General features: G+C 36.4%; 1 non-coding gene across 1 annotated transcript; it reads right to left on the reverse strand.

Moving 5' to 3' along the window:
* Positions 1–20,570: 20,570 nt before the first annotated feature.
* Positions 20,571–20,676, reverse strand: LOC141694676 (small nucleolar RNA R71). Its single transcript, XR_012563963.1, has one exon. It is a non-coding gene; the product is annotated as a small nucleolar RNA R71 (small nucleolar RNA).
* Between the last annotated feature and the right edge of the window lie 7,083 nt (positions 20,677–27,759).

A 27,759-nucleotide genomic window follows, 5' to 3' on the forward strand; every position in this document is an offset into this window, starting at 1 on the left:
TTTGAAAGAGAAGCAGTTCTCCGTGGTATGGCCATGATCCTCCTGATACCCGTAATGTTTGTCTTGGGCCCTGTTCCCGGGGGGTGCCAACAGCGGCTTCGGGGGGTAATAAAAGGGCTTTCCCTTGACTTCTCTCAAGATGTCGGCCCGGGGCCGGTTGAGTGGAGTCCATTCGGGCTCTGGTTTTGGCTCCCTTTTGGGCTTGGGCTTCCTTTCAATCTTTTGTGGTCTGGAGTAGTCATCCCGGGGTGGGGTCCCCCGGGATTGCTGCACATAATTGGTGTGTCTCTATGTCCTGTGTCTCTTTTCTTTTCCGTAGGTATGGCGGTGTTTAGTGGACTCATCATCATCCCGGATCTGCATGTTCATCTTTATCGAGGTGAGGAAATCATTTTCTTTGATAAACTTTGAAGCCATCGCATAAGCCGGAGCGAGGCTTTGGGGCTCCCTATGGATTAGGTCCTTCATGTAGCCTTCACATGAAACTGGGTGGAGAATACGCCGGAAAATATTCACGGCTTCCTTCTCCTCAAGGTTGGAGAGCTGGTTGACTGATTCTTGAAACCTTTTGATGAATTCTGGTAGAGTTTCTCTGCTTCTTTGTTGAATGGTTTCCAAGTGGCACATCTGGAGCTCGTTCATACGGTTCACCCTGAACCTCTTGAGAAATATTTTCCGGAATTCCTTCTAAGAGTCAATGCTCTGGGAGGAGGTTCGACTGAACCATTTATGTGCCCCTCCCTTTAGTGTTGAAGCGAATAAACGACATTTGGTGAGGTCATTGTAATCGTATATGTTTGAGATCTATTCAAAGTAGTTGAGATGTTCTTCGGGGTCGGCAAGCCCGTCAAAAGAGTCGAAGTTGAAGTGCTTTAGTGTTGGTTCCCTGGGGGTGGATTCCAGCCTTCTGGGGAAGGGCGTGGCTATCGCCCCGACTTCCACATCTCCTTCTACCTTTCTTTTGAGATCCCGGAGAACCCGGGCCATTTGCTCCTGCTTAGATTCCTTTTCTGGTTCTGAGTCCGAAGAGACATGGATCCGGCGTGCCTTCCTCTTTAGTTTAGCTTCCTCCTCTTGGACCCTCTTTTCAATGTTAGCTTTGGCCTTGGCCTCTTCTTCCTTTCGGATGCGATCCCGGAGCGTGGCCCTCTTGATCTCGTCTCGGGCGTCCTCTGACGGCCTCTTAGTTCTGCCAATTCGATTCAAGACCGAGCCCCGGGATTCTTCCGAATGCTCTTCCTGGTCCTCAGGACGGGTTTCAGGAGCCTTGTTATTTTCTTTCCACAGGTCCATAGCCGCTTGAATCTTCTCTGGGGTCATATTTCCTCAAGGCTTTGTGGAGGTTTCAGCATACTTGTGGGTTGCTTTCTCTATAGTTATCCTCTGGTCTCCGGGCTGAAGCTGAGATGAAGCACGAGCTGTGGGGGGCTCTTCATCTATATCTTCCATTTCACCGTCCCTGGGCGGGGCAACGGTGGGCTGAATAGTTTCGGAGATTGAGGTTTTGCTTTTTCTCGTGGTCATTAGTTTCAGAACAGATTATGGGAGATGGTACCAGGATGTGTGACTGTTCTGGAGGAAAAAACAAGTAAAGTAAGCTATAAAGAAAGGGTTTTTGTTCTTACCAGAGAGAGGGTTTCTTTGGTTTTGGAGCTGTGTAATGTGGCTGGGGATGACACCACACCACCGGAGGTTTGGCCCCTCCTTCTAGCGCCAATGATAACTCGGTTTCTTCCCAGGTCTTCTCCTTTCTCACACGAGCTGGGACCCGACTTCTGTAGCGGTTGAAGTGTGTTTAACCTGCTAAGTAGGGGTTTCTGCAAAATAGAACCGGAGGGGGGGTTGTATCCCGCGGCAACTCCGGTGTGAGAGTAAGAAATGGGCTTTCTTGAAGAAGAAGAAGAAGAGGGTAGAAGGAGCTATTCAAAATATATGTGATGGTGTGTGTATAGGTGTGTAGCAGTCAAATGTTTTTTCAACCCCTAAAACCCTCTTTTTGGGGCCTTTTATAGGTCCCAAAATTTAGGGTTTTTAGGGCTTGTACCTCTTCATCCTGGCCTTTGATCGTTCTTGGCTGGTGATTGGTTGGACGATTCAGATGGACTGTGTGGTCAGGTGTCCTTTCTCCATCAGAGTTGTCTTGGGATGTTTACCAATGGACGGCTGGGATACAATTGTTCCATTTTGGGTAACATGAGACAGTTGACTCTTTTGTCCTGTGCCATGTGGCACCGGGGACCACCCCGGCTTGGGCCTGGGGTGTTATCTCTTTTGGGCCTCTGTTCTTTTATCTGGGCATGTTTACTTCTGGCCTATCAGGTAGTCTCCCATCAGGGGATAAGATAAGAACTTGAAAAGGTGCAATCACCACAACAGAATGTGACATGGCTAACATCGGTGGACGAGCGGGGTGTGGATCAGCTGAGGGTCCTCCAACTGACGGCTCCGAGTGGTCAGATGGTACCGAAATAAAAGAATCTGCCATTGCCGTTATCTGAAAATCGCGTCGCTAGATAAGGATCTCGAATCTTATCACGGATCACACTAAAACCTACTATTTAATCACACTCAACCTCCCGACGTTCTATTTTTCTATTTTATAATACTAATCTTAACCCTCTACCCATTCCCGACAATCTAGGCTTGTTTCAGGGACTTATAACCTGTAGCTCTGATACCAAAACTGTGATGCCTTCCAAACCCGGGTCAGAAGTTTGGGGTTCACAACACACACACAAACTCAATATATATATATACCTGCTTATGAAAGTAATATATGTAAAGACCCTACTTACCATAACCATGGATCGCAACAGGTTAAAGTATAAAAACAAGTCACAACCTTAACTTTTATTATATCGTACCAAATCCCAACTAGTTCCGCTTACAACTGATAATGATATCATTCTTACAATCTTACATAACTCATCTACATTATAAAGCTCATGCTAACTCGGTCCATCTTATCCTGGAATCCTAGCTCGCATACTGGACTGGGAATCCTCGTTATCAACCATTTCCTTTTGCAACTATAAAATAACATAACATATTTGCAAGAGTGAGCTAACTAGCTCAGCAAGTCATAATAGCAATAACTGAGGTTCAACAATGATCAGTTGAAATGATTCATAAGAATCAAGTTTCTAGATAAGCAATGAATAGAATTGGATATTCTTTTCATTTAAAAAAAACAAGGTTAGGCTGTTGATCAGTCACGCACTAACCCCGAGTAAAGCTCCCAGCTTTGCTCTATATACTGGATCCAAGGCACGCATTGGCCTAATATGACCACGAATCTGGTCCACATTTATAAAACCATCCAATTCTAAAACAATTTAATATGATAACCATTGTAATTCAATAAAACGGAATCATAATTAACATTGATAAAACATTCATCTCAGAGTATAAAACATTTCACAGATATCACCAGGGTGTATCAAGGTGTAAATATGAAGAACGACCTCAGGCCTGATGAAGAATCAAGTATCTGAAGAATAATGGCTTGATGATAATACAGGGGATTGATCTTTGATGTGATAGGGTATTCCAAGGTGTATAAGTTTCTGTATGCTCAAGAAATTCCGTTGAAATACTTGGTTTATGGTGTGTATGTACTTGTGAAGTAGTATCGTATATGTCTGGCTCGTATGTGAGAATTGAACAATCAATGGTTTCTGAAGAATAAGGCTTATGGCTTAAGATCAATATGAATCAGGGTTCAAGGTTAAATAGTTTAAAGCGCTTACAATATAAAACAAGATTTATTTTGAATAATAGCAACATGTTATGAGAAAGTTCAGAGATAATCGCAATATATCTCGAAGAAAGGTTCAGAAAGACTTGCCTTATCACAGATGATTTCCAACTTTACTTGTACTCATCTAACAATTTTACTTTTCAATCACTTTCCTTCTTTTTCTATGCCTTGCTTCTATTCGTCAATCACTTGCCTTCTCTTTCTACGCTTCAATTATATCTACGGATCATTGACTTTCTCTTTCTATGCCTCGCTTACTCTGCTAGGCATCACAATATCTATAAATACTCAATTTCATACTATTCTAATCATCACATAGTCGTCATAAGCTTTTATCTACCCTTCATTTTACCCAAATCCGATTTACGGATTGAAAGTTATAGTAAAAACAGTTAAACAATGCACAAACCATCATTTTATACAGCTATCAGGTCACATATAACACATAGCACGTAAGATATTCAATCCAAATAATTTTTCAACGAAGATTCGGGGTCAAAATGATGTTTCAGGTATTTAATACGAATTTTTGAACATTTTTCGGAATTAAAACTGGACTCCGAATCATTTTATAATCAAATAATAGGGTTTGAACACCCGAATCCGACTTTAAGAAAAATACCTTGATTTCTGGGCAAAAACAGATGGTTGGTTCAGAAAGAAGATTTCGAGAGCTTCGTTTTGATATATTGCACGCCCGAATCGGAGTTCGATAACGCCTTCATTTGTGCGATTGATTTTCAAGAATACGGTGTTTTAATAAAATTTTCTCTGGTTTTCAGGGTTTGTACTGTCTGATTATGATTTTTGCGCGTAAAAATGAAATAAGAAAGGGATATTTATATTTATGGAATATTAGTACGTTCTGGGATCGTGTTGGATCGATAAATACGTTTGTTTTGGATAAACATTATCCTTTTTGGATAAACACTATCCTGTTTTGGATAAGCACTATCCTATTTTGGATAAACGTTATCCTATTTCGGATAATTATCAAAACCGGGCTTTTATAAAATGATTGTACGAAGATAATGTTATCGAAAAGGGTTAGCGTATCGAAAATATCGCGCCGGGCCGCGCACGGGTCAAATCGTAATCCGGATTGAAAAAGTCAAAACATGGAAAATGTGCGGAATTACCAGCTTAGGTTAGGAAGGAGTTTTCGGAAGAGTTTCGGGTTATAAAAACTTAAAAACGGTTGAGGTCGGACGGTTCCCGGCTTTAGAAAATAATTTTGTAATTATTCAGAAAATAATTAATAATTTTATAAATCAATATAAAATCATATAACGCTCCAAAAATTACCAGAAAAATACATTAATTATCTATATTTTGTTCTGTACATAATAAAATTAACATACCTATACTTTACCACATATAGACATCCACATGACCACATCAATCATCAAATAATTCACCAAAAATCACATAAATTCACATAAAAATTATTTATTGATAAAGATAATTACACGTCATGTCCCGGATATTACAACTTGTATAAGTGTTTGAATTGTATGTGTACGAGAAGTATATATATAATACTCGTACAGGTATTTTACGTAAAGCGAATGGGTAGAATAGCGTTAGACGTTCAAGTTGAACAATGATTGACTATGAGGATACTGAAATAGTGTCTTTATACGTGTAGATTTGGAAAGTGGGGATGCTCGGTTAGGAAAGGAAAGACCCCACTAGGTGACATGATAGTAGGTTCTGTGGTCAAGAAAGGAAGCGAGTAAGGCAAGTAACATTTCAACCCTTGCCTCCTATGTTGTGATTCGATGTTATGATTGAATACCTACTGTCACCCTTTTGATTAGCCTTGTACAATAATACAACCTATTTCTTTCCTTCCTTATGGATTATTATTCCTTATTCCATTGCAAATGCTTTCAAGTTGATAATACCTTTGATTTTCTAGAATAATAATTGTTTTGGTATACCCTACCTTGCAATATGAAAAAGTTTATTGAATTGAAACTAAGAATGATTTCAGACTTAAAAGAGTCTCAATGATTTCAAAGGTATGGTAAAGATTTTAATATGAAAAGCATTTTGGAAGTGAATGATTTATATTTATTTACTTTTTACGGATTTCCATTAATTGGAAGTGTAAGTGGTCGAGTGACGCCAGTCTATTATGAAGACTAGTGAGGGCTGGCACACTATGAAGACCAGTGAGGGTTGGCATTTGCAAGGCTAAATATATAGCCTTTTGGGTACCTATTCACGTCCAGAGGGACTGTAAAGTCCGGTATGGGGATTGTACGTGGCTGATCACCCGTGTAGTCCAGAGCGTCATACACTCCAATTGAGTAAAAATGTTTTATGTAAAGAACTATCCAAATGATTGAACTGTTTTCTTGAAAATGATATGATTTCATGAATGAATAAAGGTTTTAATGGGAAGATCTGTTTTGAAATGTATTATTTTGATAAAGGAAGGTTTTATGAAAGTTTTAAGACAAGAGATATTTTTATAAAGTACTGGTGGTAAAATGACTACCTTGGAATGAGCTTGATCTTAAAACCTCTTTTAAGAACCTTGAAACCTTATCCCTTATATTATTATGTTAAATAGTTTAGTCTTTTTGTTTAACTTAGTTACTTGTTGAGCTTTTGTAGCTCACCTTGTTATTTATCTAACCATGACAGTTAAGCATGGGGAAGATGGCCAGGCTTAGGCACGAATGTTAAGAATATCTATAGTGGTCCTCACCATACTGTTAGAATCTCTATACCAGCTCAGGTAGCAGACACGCATAAATAATAGCTAGGAGTAGGCTATGTTGAATTAGATCGTTGTTATCAGTACATTTGGGTTGTTTTGTGTAATTCCAAACCGGAGTTATGACTTTGGCTATTTATTAAGGTTTGTAATAATTTTATAATGATCGTTAGTAGTTGTAACTTGTTTCATACCATAACATGTTCGATATCCTTGTGGTGTAAAGGGGGTTATATATTTAATTACGATAATATGGTTAATCATGAAAAGTGACTCCCCAATCTAGACCCCGGATTGGGAGGGCGTTTAGAGGTTGGTATCAGAGCGACGGGTTTTGGTCCCTGAAACAAGTTAGGATAAGATTATATTAGGGAGACCCCTGAGTTAAGTGCGCATTTTCAACTAATATAGAGTTTAGTTGAGATTATCGGATATAGTCTTGGCTAGGTAAGTTTACAAGTTTGGTCTAGTGTGATTGAGTAACTTCGAAAATGTTTAGATGAGGATCCTTCGACTAGTTATACGATGACCGAGACTTATAAAGTCTTTAGGCGGAAAAGATGCATGTCGAATGTATCGATTACAAGTCTGGACCACCGCCAGTGATCTGATGAAGTTTATGCTGGGGCTATGAAGGTGGGTGAAATTGTGACATGTAGTTATTTTATCTTGGTACTAGTAAGATGGGAAAAACTTGGATGGATGCCGAGTCAATAGGATGACCTTAGTTGTTTTAGATTTATTATAGTTATGGTAGTAGTTAGTTTGCAGCTGGTGGTACTTAAGGGGATATATTCCCAAAATTCATTCCCTTGTTTGATCATGTAGCCATGTTATAATTTTTCTTTATCTTTCATTTCGATCTTAGTCTTGAAACCTTGACTATCATTTTATTTGTATGTGTATTTCTTTCTCATAACATTAGTACACCTTACTATTCACTTCCTACATGTTTTCATATTATTTTGAATAATACATATGCTTCACAATGACCCCCTGAACTCTTACCCTACGATCTCAACTATATGACGAGCAACTTATGTAGCAATAAGGCTGCATGTGCTAATCATTTTAAAGGCTGGATTCTAAAAAGTTTATAAGATGTTATTTTATGATGTATTGCCATGCTAGCATATTACTTAATAAGTTGCTTGTATATTCATTAGAAGAAGATGTCAACTACACCAACCAACCCAGATGACGGTAACCAGACCCAAGGTCAGAATCAAGAGAATCCTACAATGACTCAGATTTTCCACCTTCTTCAGCTGCAAACCGCTGCTTTACACCAGCAGCCCCAAGCTCCTCGAGTCGGAAGCTTTAAAGCCTTCCAGTCCCTTCATCCACCACAATTTACGGGAACAATAGATCCAATTAAAGTGAAATCTTGGATAAAAGAGATAGAAAAGGCCTTTGCTTTGGAAGAGGTTGGTGAAAATAAGAAGACCAAATATGCAAGTTTTTATCTGAAAGATGAGGCAAATTTCTGGTGGGAATCCACCAAGGCTTTAGAAGAAGATGGTGTAATCATGTGGCAAATGTTTATTGAACTATTTCTGGAAAAGTATCTACCTCAATATTTACAGGATCAATTGGAAGTCTCGTTCTTAGAATTGAAGCAAGAAGGTATGACTGTAGCAAAGTGCGAGGCGAAATTTTCAGAACTGGAAAGGTTTGTGCCATAATATGTAAATACATAACGTAAGAAGGCAAAATAATTCTAACAATGACTTAAATCATGGATACGTAGACAAGTGGCAGTTCTCGAAGTCCCAACATATGCTGCGGTGGTTCAGAAGGCTATGATTATAGAAGGTGAAAGTGAAATGTCAAAGAGGGAGAATGATAACAAGAAAAGAAAATTTCAGGGTTCTGAAGAAAGTCAAGGACAAGGAATTGGAAAGTCGAAGGGAAGGTTCAAGAAGGGTTCTGACAACCCGACAAATAAGGGATTCCAAGGGTTCAAACCCAGAAATATTGGATAGAGTAACCGTTTCTCCACTCAGAATCAGCAACAGAAAGGCAATAGACCCCCGACCCCAGAATGTAAGACGTGTGGAAAGAAGCATTCTGGAATCTGTAACAAGCCTAACATCACATGCTTCAAGTGTAACAAGAAGGGCCATTATTCTTTAGAATGCACCAGTTCTTCGGACAGGAAAGGTGTGACATGTTTTAAGTGTGGAAAGTTGGGACATATGGCTAGAGATTGTAAGGAACATGTTCAACAAGAAAATGTTCTCAGGATAACTGGACCACCACCACCAGCACCTCAAGTGCAACCAAGGGCTCAAACTTTTAACATGGTAATGAAGGATGCTGTTCAGGACTCAGATGTGATCGCAGGTACGCTTATCGTGAACTCTTTAGATGCAAAAGTATTAATGGATTCAGGAGCTACCAAGTCTTTTATATCCAAAAATTTTGTTGATAAATTGAATTATGCTACTCAACATTAGAGCCCAACTTGGTTATAGAAGTGGCTAATCAGGATAGAGTCTCTGTCGATAGAATTTTTTCTAGTTGTGACATAGAGATAGGAGGTCGTCATTTCTTCGCGAACTTGATACCTTTCAAACTAGGAGAATTTGACATCATCCTAGGAATGGATTGGCTAGCAAACCATGATGCTCAGATTGAGTGCAAAAGCAAGAAAGTGAGGTTGAAGTCCAAGGACGATAAGGAAGTCATCTTTCGAGGGCGGAAACAAGAGAATAAATTTCTGACGATGATTCAAGCAAAAAGATTATTGAGACAATGATGTGAAGCCTGTTTAGCACATGTAGTGGATTCTAGTAAAGAACCACCTAAGATAGAGGAAATTCTGATTGTTAATGAGTTTCCTGACATTTTCCCAGATGAATTACCAGGATTGCCACCAGATCGAGAGATAGAATTTGTGATTGATCTGGCACCCGGCACTGAACCAGTATAGAAAGCTCCTTACCGGATGGCACCTGTATAAATGAAAGAGTTATCTACACAATTACAGGAATTATTGGACAAAGGGTTAATTCGACCAACCATATCCCCATGGGGCGCACCGGTTTTATTCGTCAAGAAAAGGGATGGAAGCATGAGGCTGTGTATCGACTATCATGAACTTAATAAGCTGACCATTAAGAATAAATATCCATTACCACAGATCAACGATTTGTTCGATCAATTTGAAGGGAGCGACATGTTTCTCTAAAATTGACCTAAGATCGGGTTATCACCAGTTAAAGATAAAAGCGGAAGATATACCTAAAACGGCGTTTCGTACGAGATATGGGCATTACGAGTTCTTAGTGATGGCTTTTGGGCTGACCAATACACCTGCCGCATTCATGGATTTGATGAATAGCGTTTTCAAGAAATTTTTGGATAAGGATTGTGTTTATCCATGATATTTTGATTTATTCTAAAATGGAAGCTGAACACGCTGAGCATTTGAGGATAGCTTTGGAAATTTTAAGGAAAGAGAAATTGTATGCCAAATTCTCTAAGTACGAGTTCTGGCTAAAGGAAGTTCAATTTCTTGGGCACGTGGTAAGCAGTGAAGGCATCAAAGCGGATCCCGCAAAGATCGAAGCAGTAATGAATTGGGAAAGGCCTAGGACGTCAACAGAAGTTAGAAGTTTTCTGGGACTAGCTGACTACTATCAAAGATTTGTACAAGAATTTTCAAAGATAGCGGTTCCGTTGATAACGTTGACTAGAAAGAATGAAAAATTCATATGGACAGGCAGGTGTGAAGAGAGTTTCCAAGAACTGAAGAAGCGGTTAGTTTCAGCACCCGTGTTAGCTCTACCGGATGAAGAAGGTGATTTTGTGATCTACAATGATGCGTCTCACAAAGGACTAGGATGCGTGTTAATGCAGCATGGAAAAGTGATTGCGTATGCTTTTCGGCAATTGAAGCCTCGCGAGTAGAAATATCCAACTCATGACATGGAGTTAGCAACAATCGTATTTGCGCTTATGATTTGGAGACATTATTTGTATGGAAAAAAGTTTGAAATTTATACGGATCATAAAAGCTTGAAGTATATTTTTACCCAAAAGGAGCTGAATATGAGACAAAGACGATGGATGGAATTGATCAAGGATTATGATTGTACGATAAATTATCATCCTGGAAAGGCGAACATCGTGGCAGATGCCCTGAGTCGAAAGGAAAGATTAAATATGTTTACATCATCAGAAAAGTTAATGAAAGAATTTGAAAAGTTGTAAATTGAAGTACGAATCCCCGAGCCAAGAGATAGCATAATGTATGCAATGACATTTCAGCCTGAGTGGTTAGAAAAGATTCGACGATGTCAAGAGCAGGTGATGATTCAAGGAAGAGATAAGTTGACCGGCGAAGAGATAAATAGTCAAAAGGATAGTGAAGGCATATTGAGATTTTCTTCTCATATTTGGATTCCTAATGTCACAGAATTGAAGCACGAAATTTTACACAAAGCTCATAATTCAAGGTATTCCATCCATCCCAGAAGTACCAAAATGTATAGGGATTTAAAGGAAAACTTCTGGTGGCCAAATATGAAGAAAGAGATCGCAGAATGGGTAAGTAAATGTTATACATGTCAAAGAGTCAAAGCAAAACATCAAAGACCAAGTGGATTGCTTTAACCACTGGAGATTGCTCAGTGGAAATGGGAGCATCTCGCTATGGATTTTATGGTGGGACTACCCAGAACTAGAGTGAATCACAACGCTATCTGGGTAATTATCGATCGATTGACCAAATCGGCACATTTTCTACCAATCAACGAAAGATTTTCATTAGACAAGCTTATTAAGTTATATTTGGATGAGATCGTTATACGGCACGGGGTACCAGTATCTATTGTGTCGGATAGAGACCCCAGGTTTAATTCAAGATTTTGGCGACAATTCCAAAAGCATTGGGGAACAAAGTTGAATATGAGTACAGCTTATCATCCACAAACAGATGGGCAAAGTGAAAGAACTATCCAGAAAATTGAAGACATGTTAAGAGTATGTGCGTTAGATTTCAAAGGAAGTTGGGACGAACATTTGCCTCTGGTGGAATTCTCTTACAACAATAGTTACCATGTAAGCATTGGCATGCCTCCATATGAAGCTCTCTATGGGAGAAAGTGCAGATCTCATGTGTATTGGGACGAAGTTGGTGAACGTAAACTTTCGGGTCCAGAACTGATTTAATAAACCAAAGAAAAGGTGGAACTGATTCGTAAAAGATTGATCGTCGCTCAAGATTGACAAAGAAAATATGCTGATTGAAACCGAAAATATATGGAATTCAAGCCTGGAGAGAAGACATTGCTAAAAGTGTCTCCATGGAAAGGATTGTCCAGATTCATAAAGAAAGGAAAGCTGAATCTAAGATACATCGGACCTTTTGAGATATTAAAGAGAGTTGGAATGGTTGCGTTTGAGTTGGCTCTACCATCGAAGATGCAACACATTTATAACGTCTTTCATGCATCTATGCTTAAAAAGTACAACCCAGATTCAAGCCATGTGATAGAATATGAACCTTTAGAGATTCAGCCAGATCTGTCTTATGTAGAGCAACCGGTAGAAATACTAGACCGGAAAGAGAGGGCGCTTAGAAATAAGATGGTGCCATTAGTAAAAGTTTTATGGAGGAATCCCAACGTTGAGGAGGCAACGTGGGAGTTTGAAAGAGAAATGCTTGATAAGTATCCTCATTTATTTACTAAGGTGTGATTCTGGGGACATAATCCTTTTAAGGGGGAATGATGTAATATCCGGGGATTTCGCGACTTGTATACTCAAATATTATATACGAATGTGTGATTTTGTATGAAATTAAAATATATATATATATATATGTGTGAGTACCCGATTAAGTGACGTGTATGTGTTGATATGATTAAATGAATAAAGCGAAGATGTGATTGATAAAGATATCAGATTTTTGTATGGAAAAGTGAGAATATTTAAGATTTAATATGGAAATTAATGGAAGCATGAAGCTTCTATTGAGGAATGTGAGATTACGTGATATGTGACTTGTACGTGTTGGACAATGTGATCGATGCATTTTTAAACGATTTTAAATATTTTCTTATGTGAAAATAGGAGTATATGAGCTTTTAAATATTCCTATAAAATAATTAAAATTATATAAAATCATGAAATTTGTTTTATTATCTATAGAATACTCCTAGAGACTTTATAAAAATAATGGATGAATTTATTTTGGTGAGTTGATATATTTAAATGATTTTAGAATCATTATTTTGGATTTTTGAGTAGTAACTTGTAAAATTTGTATAAATTAATCTATAGGCTCAAAAATTATTTTAAACATATGAGGAGAAAGGTAATTTAATTTTCTATATGATAAAAATAAAATTTCAATAATTCCGAATTATGAATCTCCAGTTTTCTATTTAATAAATTTGATTTTAGGGATATCTCTAGCATAAGATTACTTAAATATAGAAATTTGTTTAGAAGCAGATTTACTAAAATACCCCCGGCTGTGTTGAAATCAGATCAGGCCCTTTCCTTCTCATTTTGTCGACCCAAACACCATCTCTCTCGATTGATCTCTTTTCTCTTTGGGTAATACATCTTCTCCATCATTTTTGTTTAATTTCTTTGATGATGGACTCGATTTGAGCCCTTGTTTTGTGTCCCCTTCTTCGATTTGTACTCGTATGTATATATAGGTGTATGTATTGATTGATTTTGTGAGATTCACTTCGGGTCGGATTCGAAGTCTTTGATTTACCTTGATTCTTACTTCGTTGCTTCTCATATGCGCCGATCTGTACTTATATATATATGGTTGTATGTATCGATCAATTTTGTGACAAACCCATTTCGGGTCGGGTTCAGATTTTCTGATTTGCTTTGATTTTTGATGAAAACGAGTGACTGATGTATGTGTATAAGCGAATCGGTGAAGTTTCGGTTGGAAACCCGATGAACGGGCAACACCGGAACTTTGCCGCCGCCGGCGATGAGCTTCGGCGAGCCGGCGGTGGATGATGATGTTAAAATTGAGTCCTATTATATTAAAACATCGATTTTATTAATTATATTCGAGTTTTATCAATTTTCAGTTTATGGAATTGCTTAATTGAAATTAGATATGTTGGTTGGTTTTAGGCAATTAAGGTGGACAATTTGATATTGGTAATTGTGTTGGAATTTGAAATATTATGTGAAAAGTATATGATGATATAACTTGTGTCACTTGTAAATAAATAAATTCAAGTGTATAGTATAAATAAGAATTTTAATATGAATTAATTGATTAAATGCAAATGTTGTTGTTGATGATTGTTGTTGTGTCGACTTGAGATCGACTGGTAGCTAATGAAATAGAGGAAGTGCTGCCCAATTTTTATATATATAAAAAAATTAATGATATAATATAATGATTTTAATTTTTAGAAACAAGAGGCACGATTATATATTAACTTATAGGTTTATATTAAATTGTTTTCGAAAATGGTTTCTTTACTCAAATTGACTTGACTTAGTTGGTTTTAAATTATATTTAGATAATCCTTATTTGATTTAATTGATCGGTCAAAAAGAGTTAACTGGACAATTTTATTGACTAGGGATCTATTTAAATAGTAATTAATTCCAATTAACTGTTTTACCAAGATAAATGTTTTCTTAAAATATTTTGGATTATGTTCACATATGACTGACGTGCTTGTATGTAATTTGGTAAGTGTTACTTGTATAAATGTTTGAATTGGTATGTGTACGTGAGTATATATATATATATATATATATAATACTCGTACATGTATTTTATATAAAGCGAATAGGTAGAATAACGTTAGACGTTCAAGATGAACGATGATTGACTATGGGGATACTGAAATAGTGTCTTATACGTGTAGATTCGGAAAGTGGGAACGTTCGGTTAGGAAAGGAAAGGCCCCACTAGGTGACGTGATAGTAGGTTATGTGGTCAAGAAAGGAAGTGAGTAAGGCAAGTAACATATCAACCCTTGCCTCCTATGTTGTGATTCAATGTTATGATTGAATACCTACTGTCACCCTTTTGATTAGCCGTGTACAATGATATAACATGTTTCTTTCCTTCCTTCTGGATTATTATTCCTTATTCCATTGCAAATGCTTTCAAGTTGATAATACCTTTGATTTTCTAGAATAATAATTGTTTTGGTATACCCTACCTTGCAATATGAAAATTTTTATTGAATTGAAGTTAAGAATGATTTCATACTTGAAAGAGTCTCAATGATTTCAAAGGTATGGTAAAGATTTTAAAATGAAAAGCATTTTGAAAGTGAATAATTTATATTTATTTACTTTTTACGAATTTCCATTAATTGGAAATATAAGTGGCCGAGTGACGCCGGTCCATTATGAAGACCAGTGAGGGCTGGCACACTATGAAGACAAGTGAGGGCTGGCATTTGCAAGGCTGGATATATAGCCTTTTGTGTACCTATTCACATCCAGAGGGGCTGTAAAGTCCGGTATGGGGATTGTACGTGGCTGATCACCCGTGCAGTACAGAGCGTCATACACTCCAATTGAGTAAAAATGTTTTATGTAAAGAACTATCGAGATGATTGAACTATTTTTTTTAAAATGATATGATTTCATGAATGAAGAAAGGTTTTGATGGGAAGATCTGTTTTGAAAAGTATTATTTTGATAAAGGAAGGTTTTATGAAAGTTTTGAGACAGGAGATATTTTTATAAAGTACTGGTGGTAAAATGACTACCTTGGTATGAGTTTGATCTTAAAACCTCTTTTAAGAACCTTGAAACCTTATCCCTTATCTTATTCTTTTAAATAGTTTAGTCTTTTTGTTTGACTTAGTTACTTGCTGAGCTTTTGTAGCTCACCTTGTTATTTATCTAACGATGACAGTTAAATATGGGAAAGATGGCCAGGCTTAGGCACGGCTGTTAAGAATATCTATAGTGGTCCTCACCGTACTGTTAGAATCTCTATACCAGCTCAGATAGCAGACACGCATAAATAATAGCTGGGAGTAATCTATGTTGAATTATATCATTGTTATCAATACCTTGTGTAATTCCAAACCGGAGTTATGACTTTGGCTATTTATTAAGGTTTGTAATAATTTTATATTGATCGTTAGTAGTTGTAACTTGTTTCATACCATAACATGTTCGAGATCCTTGTAGTGTAAAGGGGGTTATATATTTAATTGTGATAATGTGGTTAATTGTGAAAAGTGATTCCCCAATCTAGACCCCGGATTGGGAGGGCGTCACAATATTTAGTATATTAGAATGATATATAAATATTTTAACTAACACGTGACCGAAACCCCTTGAGTTTTGATGATCACATAATGGAAAGATTATATTCTGGTACTTACTTTATAACAACACGCTATTATACACTGTGCTAATAAATTTATGCAGGTGTAATAGCTTACGGATATATTTTATCAGTAGCTTATAACATCAAGCTAAAATATTATAACATCAAGCCAAGATGTACGAATTTAGACAATAACAACAACCAAGATGAACTGTCAGGTTCCGTTGCAGCTTCCGATTTTCCAGGAGAGTTTTCCGGAAGCATAGTTAATCCTTTGCAAGGGCTCTAATACTTATATATCTTATATATAAAATATCTGAGCTCAGTTTTAAACATATTTAACCGTGTAAAAGTTTTCCTATTTTATAGGATTTTGTTTCATATCCAAACTCGTATATTTTATATAACAAACTAATATGTTTGAGACTTATATTCTGTATATCTCTTCTTTACTCAAACATATATTTTTTAGTACGTTGGTATTTCAAACTGAGGTGACATTACCTTAACAAACTTGAACGTTAAATGGGATTCAAACGTTAAGTTGTTATAGTAATCTTACCGTTGTTTGTCTTTCTTATAAAAGAGTGTTCAATTATTTTGATTTAAAAACACACTTACATTGAACACAACATAACTCTGTTTTTACAAACTTTATTCATAAGATTCTCACGAGCTCTGATATATATATATATATATATATATATATATATATATATATATATATATATATATATATATATATATATATATATATTCGATATATTGGTTAGAGAGTCTTTAGGTTGAGTTGTATTGATTTATAATTCTGATTTGTATTGTTCTGATTGTAATTTGTGTTGCTGGATAAGTGGGTTTTGCTGATCTAGGGTTAGTGGATTGATAGCTAGAGAAGTTTGTACTAGGGCAGTATAGAACTTAGAGAGCTAGTTCATAATAGGTGTATCAACAAGCCATTGTCAGTAACAGGGATAAAGGGTGACATATTGTTAATCTTGTAATCGTTTTTATAGTGATTAATAATATATTCTCTTACCAAGTTGGTAAGGGACCATGACATAGACCGTAGGGGATTAGGGGTCGAACCTGGCTAAAAGATTTGTGTGTTCTTTATATTTATGCACTTAATTTTCTGCACTGCATCATACCAGCAAACCATTATTATCTGTTTAATCTGTAATCGGTAAGCTGTTATCGGTAAAACTTAAAATTGAACGTAGTCAACCCCTACACCCATTCACCCCCTCTAGGTGTGCATTTACAGTGATCACCGTTGCAAATGCTCTTACATGGTATTTAAAAATCAATTATTTGAAAAAAATGGTTTTTCTTCCAACAAAAGAAAAAAAACAATTAAAGTGGGTGACCGTGTGCACAGAAGAATTCTACATTTTTTTTATTCCAATAACTAGCTTATAATCGGTGTGATGCACATTTTTTTAATATTATATAATTTTTAAAATATAAATTGAATTGAATTTTTAAGATCAAAATTTGTTTATTTAAAATTTGTATAAGATATATATATATATATATATATATATATATATAATATTTTCGTTTAGAGATATTTATATTTGAAAAAATATTACTAATACTAATTAGAATATATAGCATTATTCATATTTTTATTTAGATTTCTATAAGAGAATTATTTTAAATTTAAACAATAAATTTTACCCTGGTTAATAGCATATTAATCACATTTAGTTTGATTTTAATTTTATTTTACCGTGAGACACATTGTATTGATTAAATCTAACTAATTATATTTAGTTTAATGTCAATTTTTTAAAGCCGGATCAATAGTATACTCTAGTTTAACTCGGATGAATAATACATTTTATCTTGTTTTAACTAGCCGAATTATATTTTGATTTTAATTATGTTTTACGATGGATCAATTTTATAAATTTTTAGCCCGGATGAATAGTCTCTATTATTTTATTTTAATCCGACGTTATTATACCGATCGACGGATTATTAGTTCAATAATATAATTTTTTAACCAAATAAATTGTATTTTTTAACCCGAAATCCATTATACCGTCCAAATCTAACTAATTATACTTAGTTTGATTTTAACCTTGATCCATAATATAATTTTTCTTTGATCACGATGAATATTGTATGTTATTTTGTCTTATTTCAAGTCTATTACACCGATAAACGAATTATCTATGTTTAGATTTTGAAAAAAATAGTATGAATAACATATATATAAGCAATATGTGTAATATATAAACTCAAGTACGGTATCGTCTAACGGTATACCAAATTTTAACTATTTGTGTGTGCAATGCACAAATGTTTTACTTTTTATTTAACAAATTTTGTTAATTTAAAATAGTTAAAAAAGAATCAAAATAAAGTTCAAACAAATAAGAAAACTACCAAATTCAGTTTAATTTTATTTCGGCTCTATCTTAGATTCTATAAATCAAATCTTGATGGTTTTACTGTTCAAGCGAAACTCACGAATTAATTTTTATGTCATTAATGATTTAAAAAATTTATGCAACAAATATATTCCAAAAATTGAAGTATAAGAAATACTTACGAATTTTGCATTATCATTTTATTCAGTTTATGATTCCCACCTTATTTAGTTTAAATCATTGAAAATGTATGATATTTTATTTAATTTAGAATATCTACTTATCGTTGGCTATAAAATATTCATTTCTTTTAGATCTAACAGCTATAATCAATCTATTTAAAGACCTAAGAATCCTTAAAAAATTTGGTAGTACATGGACTATCTGATAGGTGGATTTTATATCTACTTGGAACGCTTCATTTCAGGCTGAAGTTGGTGTTTTGAACTCAAGTTTTTGGTATTTTTGATGTGTTTTTGTGTTTGTGCATTTCAGGCATCAGTTAAATGAAGAAAGAAAATTTTCAAAGAAATATGCTGAAAATAGATCAGAATTGGAAGCCTAGGCCATTCTAAATTTGTAGAGAATCTCGTTAGCTTCGCGTGGGCAGTTGAATCGCCTAATTCTGACGAGCAGAACTCAAGATACGGCCAAAAGAAGAATTGTCAGAAATTTTCCAGAATATCAGCGCGGCCGCGCCAGAACCACCACGCCCGCGCCGCCGAAAACACTATTCCAGCGTGGCCGCGCCCGAAAACAGCGCGTCCGCGCCCGGTTTCTGCCCCAGAATTCTGATTTTAGTCAAAATTGAAGATTTTGAGAGTCCTGGTCATCTTGGAGCCTATATATACCGATAAAAAGACGTTTTTAACAACAAGGAGCCTTGGGAGAGCAATAAGAAGACCTAGAGAGTACAAGAAGGCTACGGAGAAGAAGACTTTTGTTTTCTTTAATATAGTTGATTCTTGGATGCTTGTTTTCGATTTGTCTTTAAATCCTAGTACTTTTATATTATTTTATATCATGCTTTCATTGGAACCCATGGTGACGATGAGTTTGATTATGAACTAATCATTATCATGGGGTTCTAGCGGATTTACTTATGGATATCAATAGTTAATTTGTTTCGATACCTTAGTGTGTGGTGATTGTATGATAACCTAGTATTGGTTGTGCTTATTCATCTTATGTGCGTAACTAACATATAAGATAGCTTGTTAATCTCTATTGAAGCGACAATGAATATTGAGGTTTAGAACTTGCCATGCTAGCATAGTTCATGTGTTATTGTTATGCATGATTTGTAGGTAATTTTAACCATCTTACTTGCCCTATGTAATCACGATAGATAACTTGCGTATTAAACCGTTATGTTGTCAAATTCTATAGACATATAGGGTCTCTACATAATTGGTGTCTATTCAGCTTCTATCTCTTTTGTGGATGTCTGGTAGTAGGGAATTCATACAACAAAAGTTGGCGTTTACTAGTTTCGTGTTATCTGATTAGTGTCATCACCATTACATGCTAAGGTTAAGAACAAAAAGGCTATTGAATGAAGTAATTAATGAAGTTATGATCCCATGTTTGTCTCATATAAGTAATTCAACCTCAATTCTCTTAGTTAATGCTATTTAGTATAATCTCTTAGTTTAATCAAAAACCCAATTTGTTATTTGTCTTAGTATTGAGCGATAACCATACATTGTTGCATAGGTGCATAATTTGAACTTAACCTAAACCAGTCTCTGTGGGAACGAATATGATTTATATCTCATACTACTTGCGAACGCGTATACTTGCGTGTAATTTTAGCGCGTGTTTTCGCCCTAACAAGTTTTTGGCGCCGCTGCCGGGGACTCGGTGTTAATTTTTAGTTTATGTTCTTGTCATCAGTGGTCATTAAAGTTCACTGACTCGGACTCAGATTTTTTTTCTTTCACGGTTTACTTGTTGTGTTTCAAGTACTCATTACAATGGGAGATCCAGCAGCACGAACGAAAGCCTTGATGGATTTTTCTTATCCCAAGATCAATGATAATCAATCTAGCATTGTCAGGCCAGCTATCACAGCTAATACCTTTGAGATCAATCCTGGAATAATTCAATGGGCGCAGAATTCAATCCAGTTTGGGAGTTCTCCAACGGAAGATCCCAATATGCACATTAGTGATTTCATTGAGATCTGCGACATCTTCAAGTTCAACGATGTTTATTGAGATCTGCGACATCTTCAAGTTCAACGATGTTTCTGAAGATGCTGTGAAGCTGAGACTATTTCCATTCTCTCTGAGGGACAAGGCTAAGAGCTGGTTATACTCTCTTCCAGCTGGTTCAATTACTACTTGGGAAGATCTTGCTCAAAAGTTTCTCACTAAATTCTTCCCTATGGCGAAGACAGATGCACTCAGGAATGCTCTCACTCATTTGCGCAGCAATCGGGGGAATCTCTATGTGAAACTTGGGAGCGCTACAAGGAGATGCTTAGGAAGTGTCCTCATCATGGCATGCCTGATTGGATGATCATCAATTGTTTTTACAATGGTTTGGGAACACAATCTAGACCCATGCTTGATGCAGTATCAGGTGGAGCCTTATGGGCTAAGAGCTATGATGAAGCTTATGATCTAATTAAACTGATGGCTGCTAATGAATATCAGTATCCAACCCAGAGATTGCCACGGGGCATAATAGCAGGAGTTCTTAAAATGGATACAGCTACGGCTATCACTGCTCAACTAAAGGCGTTGTCTATGAAGATTCTCTGGCTAACTATGATGTTAATTAGATAACCAGAGTTTGTGAGCTGTGTGCAGGTTCGCATGCGATGGAGCAATGCGCTATATCTAGTGACTCGACTCAGTTTATGAGCAACTTTCAGAGATCGCAACAACCAGTTCCAAACACTTATCATCTTGACAACTGGAATCATCCTAACGTCAGTTAGAGCAATAATCAGAATGAGATGCAACAGCCGTTCCGGCAGTTTGGAGAAAAATAATCCAACCCTCCTAGTTTTCAGCAACAATTTGCACCAAGACAACAACTCCAACTTTAACAACAAACTCATGATGCAATTCAATCTTCGAATGAAAAATCTGAATTGGAGGAGTTGAGGCTTATGTGCAAAAACCAGGCTCTTATATGCCAAAGCCAGGCTGTTTCTATCAAGACTCTCGAGAACCAGATAGGACAAATTGCTAACGCCTTATTGAATCGACTACCATAGACTCTTTCTAGTGATGCAGAAGTTCCAGGAAAGAGGGAAGCAGAAGAGCAGGTTAAGGCAATTACATTGAGATCTAGGAAGGTTGCAAGCCCTGAAAAATCTCAAGTTCCAGAATTGGAAGTTTTGGCTGAAGAAGATGTGCAGAAGGAAGCAGAAGTGAAATCAAGGAAGAAAACTGTGGAACACACTCCTCCCGAGGGTAATACAGGGGAGAAACAGGTCTATCCTCCACCTCCTTTTCCTAAAAGGCAGCAGAAGCAGAAGTTAGATAAGCAATTTGCTAAGTTTCTGGAGGTGTTCAAGAAACTTCACATCAACATACCTTTCGCTGAAGATCTTGAACAGATGCCTAGCTATGCGAAGTTTATGAAGGGTAATTTATCTCAGAAAGTGAAGCTCGATGACTTAGACACCGTTGCTCTAACGGAGGAGTGCAGTGCTATTCTGCAACAAAAGTTGCCTCCGAAGCTTAAAGATCCTGAAAGTTTCACTATTCCTTACACTATTGGAAACTTGTCGTTCGACAAATGTTTATGTGATTTGGGAGCTAGCATCAATCTGATGCCTTTTTCTATCTTCAAGAAGTTGGGTTTACCTGATCCAAAGCCTACATATATGTCCTTGCAGTTGGCTGACCGTTCTATTACATATCTACGAGGCGATGTGGAGGATGTCTTGGTCAAGGTGGATAAACTCATATTCCCTGCTGATTTCGTTATTCTAGACTTTGAGGAGGATAAGAAGATTCCCATTATCTTGGGGAGACCATTCTTGGCTACAGGCCGAACTATGATCAATGTGCAAAAAAGAGAGCTTACGATAAAGGTTCATGATCAGAAGGTCACTTTTAATGTGTTCAAGGCAATAAAGTTACCCACAGCTAAAGAGGAATGCTTTAAAGTATAGTGGATCGACTCTGTCATGAATTCAGAGCCTGAGCAATTGCCAAAGTCAGATACCTTAGAGAGATCCTTAATAGGGGAATTAGTTATTGAAGATGAAGAAGGAGCAGAGCAAATGCAGGTTTTGAATGCACCTCCGTGGAGGAGGAAGTTGGATATGCCATTCGATTTTCTTGGGTTGGCAGAGCTGAAAATTTCTCAGGAGTGTCTCGAGACGTCTATTGAAGATGCTCCCACACTTGAGCTCAACCCACTACCAGATCACTTGAGTTATTCATTCTTAGGTGCACCCCATGATAAGGGGTTGTGATATATTTTTGATGATGTAGAGAGTGGTTGAACGGATCTTCCCGTGCCTACAGAGGGATCTTCTCATGTGTAGCAGGTAGTTGATAGGACTGGTATTGGTGATGAGCAGTACAGGCGAGTGACTAGGCGTATGGAGGCCATGCATGACATTCACCATCGTTTTGCTGCATATTTGACACAGGCTTTGGGCACTATTTTCCGAGCCACTGTTATCGAGGTTGATTGGCCATCTGATCCTCCACCCGAAGAGGGTGATCCTTCTGCTAACTAGGTATGCCTGAAATCCTTATTATTGCCTTCAATGAGGACATTAAAAATTTTAAGTTTGGGGGTGGTAATGTAAGGATTAGTTTGTGTGTGTCCATATAGTTGATATAGATTCATATTTCATGTTTAGTTGTAGTTCATTCATATTTTTGCATGATTGTTCATTTAGGACATATTTGTTTACATTTTTGTTTGTCTAATAATGTGAGTACATGTAGTTGCATTTGCATGCATATAACATGATCCCTTAGGTTGAGCTATTTATGATTGATTGGTTGATGTTGATGTGAGTGTAGTGATGACGAACAGAGGGATATTTAAGTCCTAATGAATCGATTTGCATGCTAGAAACAAATATTTTCACATAGTCTTATAGGGTTGATTTTGATCTAGATCATGATCATACTTGTTTGTTGTTGAGATTTAATCACTTATTTATATTTAGAATTTTTTTTATTCTCGTAATGAAAAAAAAATACTGAATTTTTAAACTGGAGAAAAACTTGGATTTCATTGCTAGTTGTTGTAAGGCTAGGCGTCAATTGGCTAGTAGCCGGCTCATATTTTTATGAGTAGTCTAGGGTTGAATGATATGGAGCGAAACACACTCATTCAGAAATTGTTGAAAAAAAAGAGGAAAAAAAAGAAAAAAAATGAGAAAAGAAAAAAGTATGTGTTTATGCATAATTGATCAAGAGTGAGATCTTTATTACTCGAGTTATTAAGTTCTTAGGGGACTTTGTGCCTAGTGACCTAAGGCTTTGATAGTCTGGGATCCGCTAACATAACGCTCGTTACATGGGTATTATCGCATAAGTCTTTTGGGACCTCATTCATTACACGATCAAATAAGCATATGTGCTATGTGTTCAATAATAGCGTGGATCCTTGTATAACTCTAGTAGAATGAAGGTGTTATGAGTCATTATGCGTTTATCGTCTATTCTGTTTATAAACTTGTGATTGTTTTCATGAAAGATAAGTTATGGTTATTGATCTAGTGTCGAGAGTAAATCTGTTAAGCATCCACACACGCACGTTTCCGGTTTGTGATTTGGTTTGTGGGATTTATTCGAGCTCCGTTTTGAGTCATTGCATTCTTAGAGGCATCATCTTATTCATTTGGTTATGATTATTCTGAGGGGATCAATTGCATTATCATTTAGTTGCATTCACGTAGTTGCATTCATGCATTAGGTCTGTTTTATAGATTTGAGTCTTTTTATGCTTGAGGACAAGCATCGATTCAAGTTTGGGGGTGTGATAAGTGGATTTTATATCTACTTGGAACGCTTCATTTCAGGCTTAAGTTGGTGTTTTGAACTCAAGTTGTTGGTATTTTTTATGTGTTTTTGTGTTTGTGCGTTTCAGGCATTAGTTAAATGAAGAAAGAAGCTTTTCAAAGAAATATGCTGAAAAGAGACCAGAATTAGAAGCCTAGGCCATTCTAAAGTTGTAGAGAATCTCGTTAGCTTCACGTGGGCAGTTGAATCGCCTAATTCTGACGAGCAAGACTCAAGATACGGCCAAAAGAAGAATTGTCAGAAATTTTTCAGAATGTCAGCGCGGCCGTGCCAGAACCACCACGCCCGCGCCGCTAAAAACACTATTCCAGTGCGGCCGTGCCCAAAAACAGCGCGCCCGCACCCGGTTTCTGCCCCAGAATCCTGATTTTAGTCGAAATTGAAGATTTTGAGAGTCCTGGTCATCCTGGAGCCTATATATACCAATAAAAAGACGTTTTTAACAACAAGGAGGCCTAGGAGAGCAATAAGAAGACCTAGAGAGCACGAGAAGGCTACAGAGAAGAAGACTTTTATTTTCTTTAATATAGTTGATTCTTGGATGCTTGTTTTCGATTTGTCTTTGAACCCTAGTATTCTTATATTGTTTTATATCATGCTTTCATTGGAACCCATAGTGATGATGAGTTCGATTATGAACTAATCGTTATCGTGGGATTCTAGCGGATTTACTTATGGATTTCTATAGTTAATTTATTTCGATACCTTAGTGTGTGGTGATTGTATGATAACCTAGTATTGGTTGTGCTTATTCGTCTTATGTGTTTAACTAACATATAAGATAGCGTGTTAATCTCTATTGAAGCGACAATGAATATAGATGTTTAGAACTTGTCATGCTAGCATAGGTTCATGTGTTATTGTTATGCATGATTCGTAGGTAATTTTAACCAGCTTACTTGCCCTATGTAATCACGATAGATAACTTGCGCATTAAACCGTTATGTTGTCAAATTCTATAGACATATAGGGTCTCAAAATTGTTGGTGTCTATTCAGCTTCTATCTCTTTTATGGATGTCTGGTAGTAGGGGATTCTTACAACGAAAGTTGGCGTTTACTAGTTTCGTGTTATCTGATTAGTGTCATCACCATTACATGCTAAGGTTAAGAACAAAAAGGCTATTTAATGAAGTTAGGATCCCATGTTTGTCTCATATAAGTAATTCAACCTCAATTCTCTTAGTTAATGTTATTTAGTATAATCTCTTAGCTTAATCAAAAACCCAATTTGTTATTTTTCTTAGCATTGAGCGATAACCATACATTGTTGCATAGGTGCATAAATTGAACTTAACCTAAACTAGTCTCTGTGGGAGCGAATCTGATGTATATCTCATACTACTTGCGAACACGTATACTTGCATGTAATTTTAGCGTGTGTTTTCGCCCTAACACTATCGACACCGAATTATTAATTAATATTAATATTTATAGTAATCTTTTGTAAACTATTAAAACTTTTGGTTAATAATTTGGTTTTTCGGTTAACCGCGGTTAAAAACCGAAATTCTGAATTTTTACTACCAAAAACATAATCAAATTTTATATTTTGGTTAACCGAATCGAAAAAATATCGGTTATTCGGTTTGGTTTTCATTTAACCAAACCGAATGCACACTCCTAGTAAAGGATATGGGTCTAGTTTCATTTGAGCGGGTTATGACAAGATAATAAATCTCTGGCACAATGATTTAGATGGGTTGTTAGGGATGGGTAAAGTATTACAACAACTAAAAACCCATAGTTATCAAAAAAAGAATAACTTCATAGTGGATAACCTGTAAGTCTATGAAGGATGAAATGAGGCTACCTCTACACTATTTTATGTAGGTACAAAAACATGTAATTCCGAGAAGGTGTATGAGATGTTTAATTTTAACGATGCCAAAGATATTCCGGCAACATATGTGCCACAACGAACACTTGGTGATATAATAGTATGGTCCTAATCAATTGATGTATAATGTGAAGACATGATATCGATTATGGCATGAACAAAATACTGAAAACTCAGTATGTGCCCAATCTGGAGGATGGAACGGAATTTGGAGGCTGTTGATTTCGCATAAAGTGAAAATTTTCATTTGGAGATTTTGTAGGAACAATCTTCAAGTTTGAAATCATTAATTAATAACCAAAGGTGTGTCCCCTTCCTATAATTTGTCCGATGTGTGATAAGTGGAATTTATATCCACTTAGAACGCTTCGTAAAGGCTCGAATTGGTGTTTTGTACTCAAGTTATTTCTGTTTTTGATGTGTTTTTGTAGTGTTTTGCATTTCAGGGCATATTCAAAAGAAGGAATGGATTTTGCAAGTTTTATACTTAAAAGAGTGTTAGGATGGAGCCTCGGTCGATTGCGCAAAAGAAACCAGCAAGTGAAGTCAAGAGAACAGAAGAAAATTAGTTTTTCCAGAAATCCAGGGCGGCCGCGCGGGATCTCAGGGCGGCCGAGCTAGGTCGATTTTTCAGAATCCTGATGCTAATAGAAGATTGATTTGCTGGACTCCTGACCTGTTGGGATGGTATAAAAAGACTCTTAAAAGACATTTTTCAGATAGAAGAGCAAGGAGGGAGCAGGAAGAAGACCTAATAGCACAATACAACGAAGAAGAAGAAGAAGATCTAGTTTTTACTTGTGATTCTTTGCTTAAGTTATAATCTTGAATGCTTGTTTTCTTTATTGTTTGAACTTAATGCTCTTGTTAACATACTTTGTTATTATTGTTCAGTTTATTAAAGAGCTAGTTTATCGTAGTTTATTTACCATACTTTCATTGGAACCCATGGTGACGATGAGTTCGGTTATGAACTAATCGTTATCGTGGGGTTCTAACGGATTTATTATGAATTTCTATAGTTAATTAATTTGATACCTAAGTGTGTGGTGATTGATTGATATCCTAGTATTGGTTGTGCTTATTCATCTTATGTGCGTCGCGAACATATAAGATAACGTGTTAATCTCTATTGAAGCGACAGTGAATATAGAGATTTAGAACTTGCCATGCTAGTATAGGTTCATGTATAATTGTTATGCATGATTCATAGGTAATTTTAACCATCTTACTTGCCCTATGTAATCACGATTGATAACTTGTTCATTAAACCTTTATGTTGTCAAATTTTATAGACATATAGGGTCTCAACATAATTGGTGTATATTCAGCTTCTATCTCTTTTGTGGATGTCTGGTAGTAGGGTATTCGTACAATGACAGTTGGCTTTTACTAGTTTCGTGTTATCTGATTAGTTGTCATCACCATTGCATGCTAAGGTTAAAAACAATGACTTTGAATGTAGTAATGAAGTTAGAATCACATGTTTTATCTCATATAGTTAAATCAACCTTTTAATCTCTTAGTTATTTGCATGTTAGTTAATATTTTAGTTAACAAACAACCTAAAGTGTTATTGTCTTAGCATTGAACGATAGCCATACCATTGTTGCATAAGTGCATAAATTGAAGTTAACATAAACCAGTTTCCGTGGGAACGAATCTGATTGATATCTTATACTACTTGTGAATGCATATACTTGTGTGTAATTTTAGCACGTGTTTTTGTCCTAACAAGTTTT

This window comes from Apium graveolens, chromosome 10 (genome assembly GCF_009905375.1).
Source record: "Apium graveolens cultivar Ventura chromosome 10, ASM990537v1, whole genome shotgun sequence".
Lineage (NCBI taxonomy): Eukaryota > Viridiplantae > Streptophyta > Magnoliopsida > Apiales > Apiaceae > Apium > Apium graveolens.